Source organism: Centrocercus urophasianus, unplaced genomic scaffold, assembly GCF_019232065.1.
Source record: "Centrocercus urophasianus isolate 14NV4802_14NV808 unplaced genomic scaffold, USGS_Curo_1.0 seq_18, whole genome shotgun sequence".
NCBI lineage: Eukaryota > Metazoa > Chordata > Aves > Galliformes > Phasianidae > Centrocercus > Centrocercus urophasianus.
This window is the reverse complement of record NW_024884733.1, coordinates 12,866,729-12,879,639: the sequence shown is the minus strand read 5'-3', so window position 1 is coordinate 12,879,639 and position 12,911 is coordinate 12,866,729. Positions and strand designations below refer to the sequence as shown.

General features: G+C 42.2%; 1 protein-coding gene across 3 annotated transcripts in view; it reads left to right on the top strand.

Moving 5' to 3' along the window:
• Nucleotides 1–269: 269 nt before the first annotated feature.
• The window catches only part of LOC122161060 (TLC domain-containing protein 4-B-like), a 43,090-nt gene continuing 30,448 nt past the window's right edge, over nt 270–12,911 (top strand). Inside the window, exons 1-3 of one of the 3 annotated variants that reach the window (XM_042820168.1) lie at nt 270–339; nt 8,962–9,126; nt 10,816–11,036. The gene's annotated coding sequence lies outside the window, so the exon portion shown is untranslated. Of the gene's footprint in view, nt 340–8,788; nt 9,127–10,815; nt 11,037–12,911 lie in introns of those variants that run through there. The other 2 variants (XM_042820162.1, XM_042820166.1) reach the window with 2 other exon arrangements.

The following is a 12,911-nucleotide window of genomic DNA, read 5'->3' as shown; positions in this document are numbered from 1 at the left end:
GGCCCGAGCGCCCGCCGCCCCGCGCGGAAGCGCCTCCCGGCAGACGGTGGCCGGCGCGGCCCAAACCTCCTCGCGCCTGCACGAGAGCCGGGGGGCGGCGGGGCGCCGAGGCGGAGCGGGGCCGGGCCGGGCCGGGTGCCGGTGGGGGCGGTGCGTGCGGGCGGCGGGGGCTGACCCGACGCTGCCGGACGGCGGGACAGACAGCGATGCGCGTGGCCTCGCACCCGTCCTCCGCGTGCGCCGCGCTCTCGCCTGCGTGCATCGGGAGGCGCGCACCGCTGCCCGTCCTCTGGCGCTGCACGGAGCGCAGGCCGGCACGCAGGAGCGAGCTTCGCCCAGGTATGTGTGCGCAGAGCGCCTAACGATGCGTGAAGTAGGAATAGCAAGGCTTTACTGCCGCTCACGATTCTCGGTTTGATTCGTTCTAATGCTTCAGCCCCGTATTTCTGTACGAAGCCTGCGGCACCAGATCCGCGTTCTTTCCATCGCTGCAGCGTCCAGCTTCGTGCGGGCGGCTGAGCGCAGGACTGACCTCGGGCGAGGGGTGCTGACAAAGCGAGGGTTGCGTTTGGTGATTAGGGGAGAGGGACCTCCGTCAGAGCCGCCTTCAGCCTAGCAGGTACGATCGCGCGCTCCAGAACTTCTCAGAGCGGTCCGACGCCGCGGCTTTGTGGATGGCGTGTCAGCCACGTGCCGGTAACCGCTGTGCGCGCCTGCCTCGTGTGCACGGGCACGGGAGCTCCAACGCTGCAGTTTTAGCCTTGGAAACTGGACGGTTCTCTGTCACTTGTCACAAAAACGTGTGCCAGCCATGGGCTCGAGTAACTGCTGCGTCATTTACAAATAAGGTGCGTGCTTCCCAGCTACCATCCGCCGGCTTAGGAGCTGCGTGAATCCTCCTGATTCATGGCCAGCATTTCTTCGCGTTGTGTGTTGTCCTTTCTTACGTCGCTGCAACGTGTAATTAGGCAGTTGTCTGAAGCAGACTATTAAAAGTATTGCCATAGCACGGTCTTCCACTCAGATGAGTAACTGTCCTGTAGACAGCCTCACAAAAGCAATTGCTACTTAATCATCACTGACATTTGGAAACAACAAGGCATTTGGAAACAACAATTAATAGTTCTGTTGAGGATGTATAAATCTCAGAAATTATTTTTGCTTTCCACTTAATTAGCTTCATAAAACTAATAATTAGGAACAATAGAGATGTGTGACCTTAAATTACAGAAGAAAGGACGAAAGCAATGGGGTCCTCTTTTGGAAAGTAACTACGATGTTAAAACGAGTTAACAAGTTGTATGGGCAATTTAATCCTATTTTTGTCTGTTTTGGTATCTTTCTCCTCTTATGCTTTTTCAGTGAAAAGAATGTCCTTAGTGTAAAATATATCCCAGATTACTACAGGGAGTGTAGACAGCAACTGTTTTTACTTAATAATTTCTTTTTTTCAGGGCTTTTCTTACAGCTTCTCTTTGCTCTATTTTTTTTTTTCTTTTTTTTTTTTTCTTCATACTGTAAGAAGTTTTAAGGAGCTGCCCTTTGTTGGGCTTTGTATTCAGAAAAACAGTCTTGAAACCTTGGCAGCAGAGAATAATATGAAAAACTTGAATTTATTTTCATCTTTTTGTGTTATTTCCGCTGTATATGTGTATTTCTCCTTTCTATGCTGAATATCTCTGTGAGGATGTTTTGGTGAAATTCATTAAAAACTGTTCTAAGCCTGGTAAAATTGGAAGATTTATTTATTTGGTTGGTTGGTTGGTCGAGCAAGTTGTTTAGAAACAAGAGGAAAAGGTTAGAGTGATACATACCTGTTCCTTGGACTAGGAAACTGAGAATCTGATGATTGCTTGGATACAAAGCAAAGATGCTGAGGTTTCAGGGAGTCTAGAAAGGTAACAACAGACTCCTAGGACAAGTGCTGGAAGTTTTAGTCATTGGGAATTCTGCTGAATACCAGATATAGCTTTCAAGAAGCAACTGATTGCAAAGCTTGAGGGAAGAGTCAGAGTTTGGTGAGGCCAGTTAAAATAACTGTTTAAAGACTGAATAGGCAATCTGCAAGCTGCAAACCTAAAGCTTTCAGATGTTTTATTTCTTTTATTCTTTTTGAAAACTGAGTAGAGTGAGCCTGTAGAGGTATCATCTGCAGTGTAACACTGCTAATTATGTCTTTTGTTTTTCAGTAGGACTTTTTTTCCCCACTGTGTTTGCATTCTTTCATATCGCAGCAACTCCCTGCTTACAGTCAGTGTCCTGGAGCAGGGAAATAGCAGGCTTAGTCCTCTAGGAGTTAAGTAGCTCAATAGATGGGGCGGGCAGGTTACTCTCCATTTGGCTGTGTTGCACACGCAGTCATCAGTTCCTTGTCCAAGTGCCTTGAGAATGCTTTGTCTCAGCATTGAGTATGCATGTGAAAGTTGATAACAGAAAGCAGCAACTCTCCTGAAGTTTAGCACATTGTGGTCACATTGACTAAATGATGTGAAGCAGGTGAGGTATGGGACTTTTACACGGAAGACCACAGTTAGTGACAGACAACAGTTTTTTTCAAGATTGTAAAATGAAAAATGCTGCCACTGAATGCAGAACCTATTTGTGTGAGAGAAGCAGTACAGTCGCCCTGAAATAATATGTCAGAAAGTGATGTCAGTGCAGTAATTGCAAAGGCTCTTTCCAGTACTTCTGCTGCATATGCAGAAAGTACCTTTGAACTTTGTTACTGAAGGAGAAATTATTCACATTCATTCTATGTAACTGATTGCTGTTATCCAAAAGAAAACTTTGAATCTCACGGGTAGGAAAAAATAGATTTAAAAAAAATGGTATTGCATTTTTTTTCCTATTTACTACTGTATAAAGAAAAACATGCTGCTGTCCTTTTTGTGTGTGAATATTCTCTGTGGAATATTCTTACTGGTACATTTGGTGCATGTCTCCAAGAAACTCTTTTCCAGCAACTAAAGTACACCTTGTGTTCATGCTTTCTTAACTGGCACTTTGATTGCTTCATTTCTCCTTCTAATGATAAGTTCTAGAAGTAGGCATAAGAAGTATTATGAATATAAAATTAATTAAATAGGAAAATGAAGTACTTGTGTTGTTCAGATGGTATTTTGCTTTTGGTGCCTTCTTAGATAAGTATCTTCTAAATTCCTTGTCCATTTGATGAGGTTTTTTCAGGTTGTTCAGTCTGTGATTTTTTACTCCAAAGTAACTTACAGGTAGGGTAAGTAGATGAAGTGACTCTGGACAGAATCTTCATACAGCATTCCTGGAGTTTAATGATATTACATTACAACAAAAATTTTCAGACTAGAAGGCTTGCTCAGGAGATTCCTGCCAGCCCCAGGGAACATGCCCCACACATACTTCTTGCACTTGTTTTCTTAAGTGCAGTCATTTTGCTGTGTTTTGAGCGAGAATGCAGCTCTACGAACATCTCCAGCAGCACAACTGGAGGTAAACTACCAAAACAGTTTGAGGTTGGGTGAGGAAAAGGGCAGGAACCTGTCAGCCAGGCTTTGCCACTGGAAAGATCGCCCTATGGAATGCTTTATCATGTTAAACCTCAGTCATGTTATGTATCTAAATATGTTGTCCGATTAGAGAAAGAACTTCTGACTGGGTTCCTAATCAATCTTTTCTCATGCTAGAACTGTAGAGCTGTGTCTGGAAGACTTTAGAACAATACCAGCATCATGGATGTTGTGACAAATTCTGCTGTTGGGAAGAGCAGGGATTGTTAAGGTTGTAGACTAGAGTGCTGTGCAGGAGCTGGGGACAAGGCGGAGCAGGCAGCTGGTCAGTGTCCAAATGAGAGATGTGCTCATTTAATGGCAGTATCAGGGTGTATCAGAGTCAGTCTGGCAAAATGCATCCCTTTTAGCTGCAGTTACTTTCAGCTACTTTGTTTGGACTGAGTTTACTTTTACTTTTTCGTGAGTCAGAAACTTAAAAAGCTGCTATCATTGCAATTATAGTAACGCAATCTTAGAAGTCCTGATTAGTATTTGGGATCAATAACATCTGTATGTTCACTTTACAGTTAGTACTGTGCTTCCTGGCATGACAATGTTTCTCATATATATTTAAGATGGTTCCCATTTATTTAAACACAAAGAAAAAACATTTGCAAACAGTTGAACAGTGCTTGATGCCACTGCCTGAAAAGCTGGAACAAAATCTCTCAAATAATGAGATTAATTCTCTGAATTAAATTGCCTTCTTTCTCCCATTCACATTTGCCATTCTTTCCATTTTGATTTCCAGTAGTGTGCATCGGTGGCAGACAACAAAGTGGTTGTTAGCTTACAGCTAAATAAGGAAGGTATCCTTCCCTGCAGCTGCCTGCAGATTTTACATTTCTTGAGAAATACCCAGATTTCCTTTCTGGCTGTGACAAGTTTCTGTATGTGGGCTGTGGGAATGGGCGAGGAGGGAAGAGGCAGCTTATGGAAGTCTCTTTGGGCCAAAGTACCACCTATGAGTTTGCAATCAAAGTAGCAATTTGTAGGGAAAATGTTTTTCTGTGCTAGGCACGAGGTGCGCTGCTACCAGATGTCCCATCAGCCCGGTCTGACAGCACACCAGCGAGCCAGCATTGCTCCAATGACCCCACATTTGGTAGCAGCGTGAATGTGTTCTGAATGTGGTTTTAGGAAGCATGAGCATTAGTGGTATACAGCACCAAAAGTGCATACTGCAGCTTGCCCTGATTACTGGGCAGTACACTTAGGGAGCGGTCCTGAAACATAATGTAAACTCGTGTTCTTTGATCTATTCAAAGTGTTGGGAGAAAGAGGCTATTGTTTCACAGCTCAGAAGTACTGAGCAGCCTGGAGTTCACTGGGTGCCTCTGGCTGCTCAGCCTGGACAAATAAGTCCCTCCCTACTCCTCCTTGCTTCTTTGTGTATATTTATATTCCTAAAAATAAGTATGGAGTCTGATACTACCTTCCTGAAAATAAATCTTCAAGTCTGCTCATAATGTAAAAAGGAATTTGCAGCATACTCGGTGGTGAGGTTGTAGGATTCCCTGCACGTTTCCTGCTTCATTAAAACTGGTGAGTTCCAGTGATGGATCTGTGAGCAGAATGTGGGGGCACACATTTGCTTTGCTTTCTTTGGATCCTTGCTGCCAGGAGAAATTTGGCCATTGCTAATGCTGCTGGTAGAGGGAGACAGCCTTATCCATGACCTCATCCATCAGTTTGCATCAGCATATTCTTCCTCCTCTCAGAGGTACTTGGAAATTGGTACTTGGATGACACTGCTGGCATCTCAGGTCTGTTTGTAGGTTCCAGTACTCTGCCCTCAGCATGTTCGGGTTTTAGAAAAATGTTTCTCACCCTTTTATGCTCTCTTCTTCCCCTGCTTATGCAGATATGAAGTGTGATGCTCTCCACAGTAAGGATGAGTTCCTGAGTTGAAAGAGGGAACATTTCTGAGCTGTTAAAATTTCTGAAGATCTGGCATTGAATTAGTAAAAATACTGGAGCTGGGAATGGAAAAAAAAAAAAAAAAGAGGTCATATAAAGAAGGAAGAGATGATGTGCTCTGGTTTTGTTCTATGCTGTATTTGGTTCTCATTTCTCTCCCTCCCCTTTTTCTTGTGTCTTTACAGTTATATTTTAAAATGTCATTTATTGACTGTTGTTTGGGGATGCTGCCAGGTATGGCTGGAGGTCTGGGGATTGGTCCAGACCCTGTTAGAGGCCATTTAGTGTAATGACTTCATGAGCTCTCCATGGAAATTGAATTCTTTGTAGGTTTATAAAGACTGGTCAAGTTACCTCAGTATTTTAGTTTGTACAAGCCTGTGTATTGATGTTGTAAGACAATATATTAAAAATTTGGAATCTGCCATTCCTTCTTTTGCTATTTTCTGTTTTGTTACAAACATGTAAGATGTGAAGTCCAGACAAACTATTAATGAAAAGCTCTCACAGTTAACAATCCAAATAAAACAAGATAACTTGCCTTCTGCACTACATTTTAAGTCTTCAATTATGTAATCAATACACCGTTTAAAAACAGGTAATTTTTTTTTTTTTTCCCATCAACCTCAGATGCATAATGTTGTTCTCTCAACGAATAAATGAATTGGGAAATTGTACACAATTTGCATCAACTATTGTGAATTTAGTGCATGTGCCATGAGGGTTGGTCCGTTCCTGTTGTTGTGAATTAAACAATGTTAATGAGACAATTGCTTAGAGCTAAGGAGTTATGTTAAGTATTTTGCTGACTGACTATTAGTGTATGACTGAAAAGAAGTAAAACTTATGCTTGTGAAAGCACTCAGGAGATGTCATGGTAGCTCCTGATTTATTAATGCTGGATTAAAGACAAGTTTAAAAAGTAGAATTTCAAAATAGAGATCTTGCATGTGATTTCATATTATTTTAAAAACACTTTGAAGACAAATTATGTTTTCTTTTCTTCTGGACCTTTGTATCTGAGGACTGGTATGATTGGAGATGCCAGCAGTTTTTACACAGGAGTTAGCCATGCCAAGAGTGTGTTCATGCACTGAAATATTTTTTTTTGTTTTGCATCTAATTGAGAAACCATCAGGTAAATGGCAGTCACCTTTCAGAAGTCCCATCCATGGGAAGAACAATTTGTTCAAAATTTGTTCTCCGTGTTCAAAACATGGAGAAATTCCTGGCTCTGGAATTCCCTTCCCCATGTGTTTGTTTTGGTAGTCAAGATCAGCATCAGCAGAAGCCGTGATCCTTGCAACTTCCACAGCATGGATGGGGAATGTGTTCTCTTCCAGATTATTTTTTATTGTAGCAGTATGCAGGAATTACTGGGACAGGTGCTGTACAAATGTAAGATGTCCCTGTTTTAAGGAGATGTAATTTTTGTGTTTTTTTTAAACAAAGATTAATTATGCGAAAAGCAGTGTATTGCCTGGCTTCTTGTATTTTCTTTAGGATAATTTGACAAATAAGCATTTTGTTTAGTGCCCAGATGGCCTACATTTGTGATGATCAGATGTTCTGAGTTCTGAACGTGGTGCACATGTAGTGCTGTGTGCAGTGAGTCGAGCGCTTGCTGTGTGCACGTGGAGTGCAGGGCGACCACAACGTCCCTGACCTGTGTGTGGCACAGTGTGTGTGTGGGCCTTGGGGCTGGAACATCGAGGTCCTGCTGCCCAGGATAGCTGGGATCATAGAATCATAGAATCATAGAATCACCAAGGTTGGAAAAGACCTAAAAGATCACCCAGTCCAACCGTTCACCTATTCCCAATAGCTCCTACTAAACCATGTCCCTCAACACTACATCCAGACTTTCCTTGAACACCCCCAGGCTCGGTGACTCCACCACCTCCCTGGGCAGTCCGTTCCAGTGCCTGACCACCCTTTCTGAAAAGTAATACTTCCTCATGTCCAGCCTGAATCTCCCCTGCCGTAGCTTGAAGCCATTCCCCCTGGTCCTATCACTAATGACACGAGAGAAGAGGCCGACCCCCAGCTCACTACAACCTCCCTTCAGGAGGTTATAGAGAGCAATGAGGTCTCCCCTGAGCCTCCTCTTCTCCAGGCTGAACATTCCCAGCTCCTTCAGCCTCTCCTCATATGGCCTGTGTTCCAGACCCCTCACCAGCTTTGTTGCCCTCCTTTGAACACGTTCCAGGGCCTCAATATCTTTCTTGCAGTGAGGGGCCCAAAACTGGACACAGTACTCGAGGTGCGGCCTCACCAGTGCTGAATATAGGGGAACAATCACCTCTCTGCTCCTGCTTGCAACACTGTTTCTGATGCAAGCCAGGATGCCATTGGCCTTCTTGGCCACCTGGGCACACTGTCAGCTCATGTTCAGCTGAGCATCAATCAATACCCCCAGGTCCATTTCCTCTACGCAGTCCTCCAGCCACACCGCCCCAAGCCTGTAGCGTCGCCTGGGGTTGTTGTGGCCGAAGTGCAGGACCCGGCATTTGGCCTTGTTGAAACTCATCCCATTGGGTTCCGCCCAGCTCTCCAGCCTGTCCAGATCCCTCTGTAGGGCCTCGCTACCCCCAGGCAGATCCACACTTCCAGCCAATTTGGTGTCATCTGCGAATTTACTGAGGGTGCACTCGATGCCCTCATCGAGGTCATCAATAAAGATATTGAAGAGGACAGGCCCCAGCACCGACCCCTGGGGAACACCACTCACAACCGGTCGCCAGCTGGATTTGACTCCATTTACCACCACTCTCTGTGCCCGGCCCTCCAACCAGCTCCTTACCCAGCCAAGAGTGTAATGTGAAGGCTCTTTCTGTCAGTGGGATGCTATTGTTTCTGCTGGGCATAGTTTCCGCATAGTTTTTATGTGGAAAGAAGAAAGAAGACATTGCCAGAGGAGCTCCAGATGTGTAACACCTGTAACTCCACAAATCAAGTGAACAAGTGCCGAAATGTAGCCGAAATTTATGAAATCCGGTAGTACCATTGTAGCAAAGTGTGTATATGAGCAGTAAAACAAGAAAAAATGTACAATGCTGGACAGAAAGAGTGGTGTTGTCATTGGTGAATATTAAATTTCCAGAAAAATGGCATTGTATACAATTACATTATGGTGTATTTGCTGCAATTCACAGAGACCTTTTGAACTCACTTACAATGTATGCATAGTATGTTTTATGTCGACACTTCCACCTTAGCTTTACTTACACATATTACATAGACAATTAGATTATTTTTCCTGTTTTCTTAACTCATTATTTATTATCTATGTATTTTAAATTCAATTTCTTTCCTAATATTTGTAGATATCTGAGTAAGTTGACCAGAGTGAGTGCTGCTTGTCTGTAAAGATGTTTATGGTGTTTGAATAGCACCAGTGGAAACGGAGGCCTAAAAACTTTCCACTCTGGGTCTGAAAGGAAAGCTTTAGTTCTGTGTTTCAGCATGAAATGATGTAAATCCAATGTTTCTTCTCTTTTTATATCTTTCTTACCAGGGCTGCTGTTTAGATGAGAGATTGGTGAGTTACAGAGCACGAGCTCCTTCACGTGACCAGAACTGCACAGGGACTTGTTTGAAATAATGTGCAGATCCAGGCTGTAGACAGAAGGAAAATCTATAAACCTGCTGGTAGCAATGGAAACTAAGAATTAAACTCTAGGTAAGAAGCTCATAATTGGTAAGAGTGCCAATACAAATTTGTTTTAAATGAATGATCATTGTGGTCCTTTTCAACCCAGGCCATTCTGTGATTCTATGATTCTATAAAATTACAGCATTAACAATTCCACAAGCAGGATTTTTGCAAAAAAAATATTATCAGCAAAAAATAAAGAATAGTACATTCTGGAGCTTTGAAACAGGTACATTTAGGTCATAAAGTATACTTCCTTTAGAAGCAATATATTATACCCATGAGTATTTACTACCCAAAAAGAAATTTAAAAGTTTTAATATGTAAGAGATCAATTTAAATATCATGTTGTTTTCTGAAAAGTTTACAGTAATTGTAAATATTTTTCAATATTGTATTAGCAAACCATGTAGAAAATGTTTTTTTGTTGTTTTTTTTTTAAATTTATTCAGGATTTTAAAAATGGATTTCAATAGCATTTAGGCATAAGTAATATGTCTGCAGGAGGTTTTGTTATTTCTTTGTGCTGCTGAGAAATTTTCCTTCATTTCCTCAAGACTCACAGGTTAGCAAAGGGTGGAAAACTCAGGGAAGATGGTAGATATGCTTTTGTAAAATCTTAAAAATTGACCAAAATATTTGGGAGGAGCTGTATTGTCTGAAGAAACTACATAGCATTTTCAGATTAAAGATATTTTAATGTCAGATACATTATAAACCAATCGTTTTGCACCATGGTACATTCTGAAAAAGGCCTCATTGGATGCAGGGCAGCTGCTATGGCATGTGCCAAAGCTGAGGCTGATCTACGAGAGGCTTAGAAGCTGCTTTTAGCATGCAGATGAGTGATAGTCTCCCAAGTGTGCATTCTCCCTCATTACCTGATGTGCTGCTTCTGAGTATCTGATGCTGTCATTTACAGTAGAATACCTAAGGTGAAAACGTGGTTTTATTCTCTACTTAAATTATGCTAATTTTAATTAACAGCCTGCCTATTAAAGAGGCATTGCTTTCTGACCCTTTGCATGTTGAATGGCTGGGAAATAATTTGCTTGGTTGTAGTGCTGCTTGGCTCCAATTTCATGCTTTTCAATCGCATGCCATTACAAAATACATCTCCCATTTTCTGCTGTTCTGACATCACCAAATTCCAGTCACTACCCCATTCCACAGTGCTCTTGTTGCTAAGAGCCTCAGCTATCACAATGCAGAAGGAAATATATGCATGCAAAGAAAATAGTCTTGAATGATCTCAGGCTTCCTCCTGCTGCTTTCAGTGTGCTTCATCTCGTGGATTAGGGAACCAAGAAGTAGCATTAATTTCAGAGCTCTCTAGGTTAAGCCTTTGGGAATTGAATGCTTTCTGCACCCTTAGTTTGCTGATCCTAAGGGTGCATCCAGGTGCAGCATTGTTTATTAAAGGGCATAAGTGACAAAGCTGCAGTGCTGCCTTTATTACTTCATTGCTCAGATGTGTCTTTTGGGCACATCGGGGGAAGAAAACGCATGGAGGAGTGTGAGGCCAATAGCGATAGAAAAAAATACTGTGACAGAAAAGGAAAAGGGGAGAGAAAACAGAGGATAAAGCAGGAAAGAAAAGAGGAAAAAAAAGAGTTGGTGTAATGCAGTTTGATGTTTTTTCATAATGCTGACATGATGTGTCAGCGTAGCGGTTTGTACTGCAGGACGATAAACTCACCATACGCCATTTTGCAGGTCCTCAGTAGCTTCTGGATGGTTATACTTGGGACAATAACGCCAGTAGAGAGGGTAATGCTGCAGGTGAGGTTAACTAAAGGAAGGAGGCAGTGTGTGTTGAGAAATAAATGGAGAAGACAGAAAAACTGGAAGAAAAACTGAAGAAGGGTGGCTGAGATACGGGAAGAGGTTAGCGACCAGACAGCTTTCCAGAACAAGCCTTTGTTTGAGCACTGAGAGTAAGTACTGCTGTCAGAAATGCTGTTTCAAATGGAGAGGTGACTGGAGCTAGGAGAGCTGAATTAACTGATCTGAGATGGAAAAGGGAGAGTGTGTTTAGAGGAAGTAAACTAGTGCAGGGGAAAACTAAGATATTGTTTAATATACTGTTACTCAAATACGTCTCAAGAAATGATATAGTGACCTGTGCTGGAAAGGTAAGATTTACATTCTATGGTACTCAAATCTGAGTGTGTATAACACAGCATGCATCGATGTACAAAACGTGCTGTTTGGAAAGAGTAGATATTGTACTTTTTTTCAGGCAATGCAGCTCGGTAACTATTAACTGGGAACATGCAGAGCGTATGTGGGGGAAGTATACAGAAACAGTGTGTTTTCTCTATGAATTTTTTGTTTTTTGGGGCGTGGGGTAGGAGGAGTTGTGGTGTTTTTTAAATGGCATCTTTTTTTCTGATTTGCAATCACCATTTCCCTCTCATTTTTCAGCTATTTTAGCTAACACCAAATTTAGGTCCTTTCTTTTCAGTGTCTTTTCAGCCATGGGTTGTCTATATTAAATGCTGTAACATTAGCTGCCTACAGTTACTGTGATTACGCTCCAGGGGTGGCCTGAACAATTTTCGTACAATGGAGTTGGCTCTTTTCTCACTCACACCTGTCTAACTGTTGGCTTCAGTGCAGTTGCTCTTGATTCACAACATTGTGAAGGGAGAATTGTGCTTGCTCTTTCATACATCCCTTCATCTCCACAATTTTTTTTGCTTACATGTATAATTGATTCTCTGGGAATATCTCCTGCTGCTGACAGGTAGATTTCCTAAGATGAAAATAAATTTAAGCTCTTCTTAGATTACTGAATTCAATCCATTGCTGCTACAGCACCACATTATATAATTTATTTCATAAACTGATCAGTTTGTGCTTTAAATGTTAAGATTCTACTCTTAATTCAGATGGAAAGGTTAGTTATGTCCTAAGTTCAAAGCCAGAACCAAAATAGTTTTCAGCTGCTCTGGAAGTATTGTGCTTTCTCACATATGCCTCACTTTTCAGTATGGTGGCTGTGATAAAAATTTCATACTCTGCAGAGGCAAGCTCAGCTCTGAGACAACACAGTTTTGAAATAACAGGCATACTTAGAAAGGTGCCGTGGGGTTTTCTATTCATTGTCACCTCTCAGATTTTAGTAGGAGATACAAGCCATCATCTGACAACACATTTCTGCCATACCTGGAGTGTCACTCTGTTTGTCAGTTACAGGAGAAGGATAAGGAACAGGTGCGTAAAACTTGGCTGAAGATGAGCTGCTACTTTCCTTTGACACCCCATCTTAGCAGATCCACTCCACTTCAGCCAGATTTGTTCTTCATTTGTTGAATTTTTTAGCTAGTTGGCATGAAGCTTAAGATCATCAGTGTAACCAAGAGGTTTTGTTGCATGGATGAAAGGAAGAGTCCATTTTTTTTCTCTTAGGTAGCGTAAATAAGAGGATTCAACTGAAACTAACAGAATGCTGTTACCTACAAATGTTACTGTAGTACCCCCATGTCTTCCCTGCTTTTCCAATGCTCTTTCAGCATATTTGCTCTTACATGAAGATGGAAAACGATTTATTTTTCTTGTCCCCTGTTCCTTTATCTCTATGCTACACCTCTGTTTAGCAACTCTGTTGCCCTTACTTCCTTTCCTAGCTGAAGCTTGGCTCCAGAAGTTTTAGTTTGTTATTGGGAAACCTCTTGACAGTTACGATTATTGGGGCAACCGCAAAGGGAGTGATAAAACTGCGTGTAAGATGTATAGCAGCCAGTTGGCTATGGCACTACTATGGTTACTGTTTATCCCACCCTTTGGGTAGTGTATTTCCAATGCAA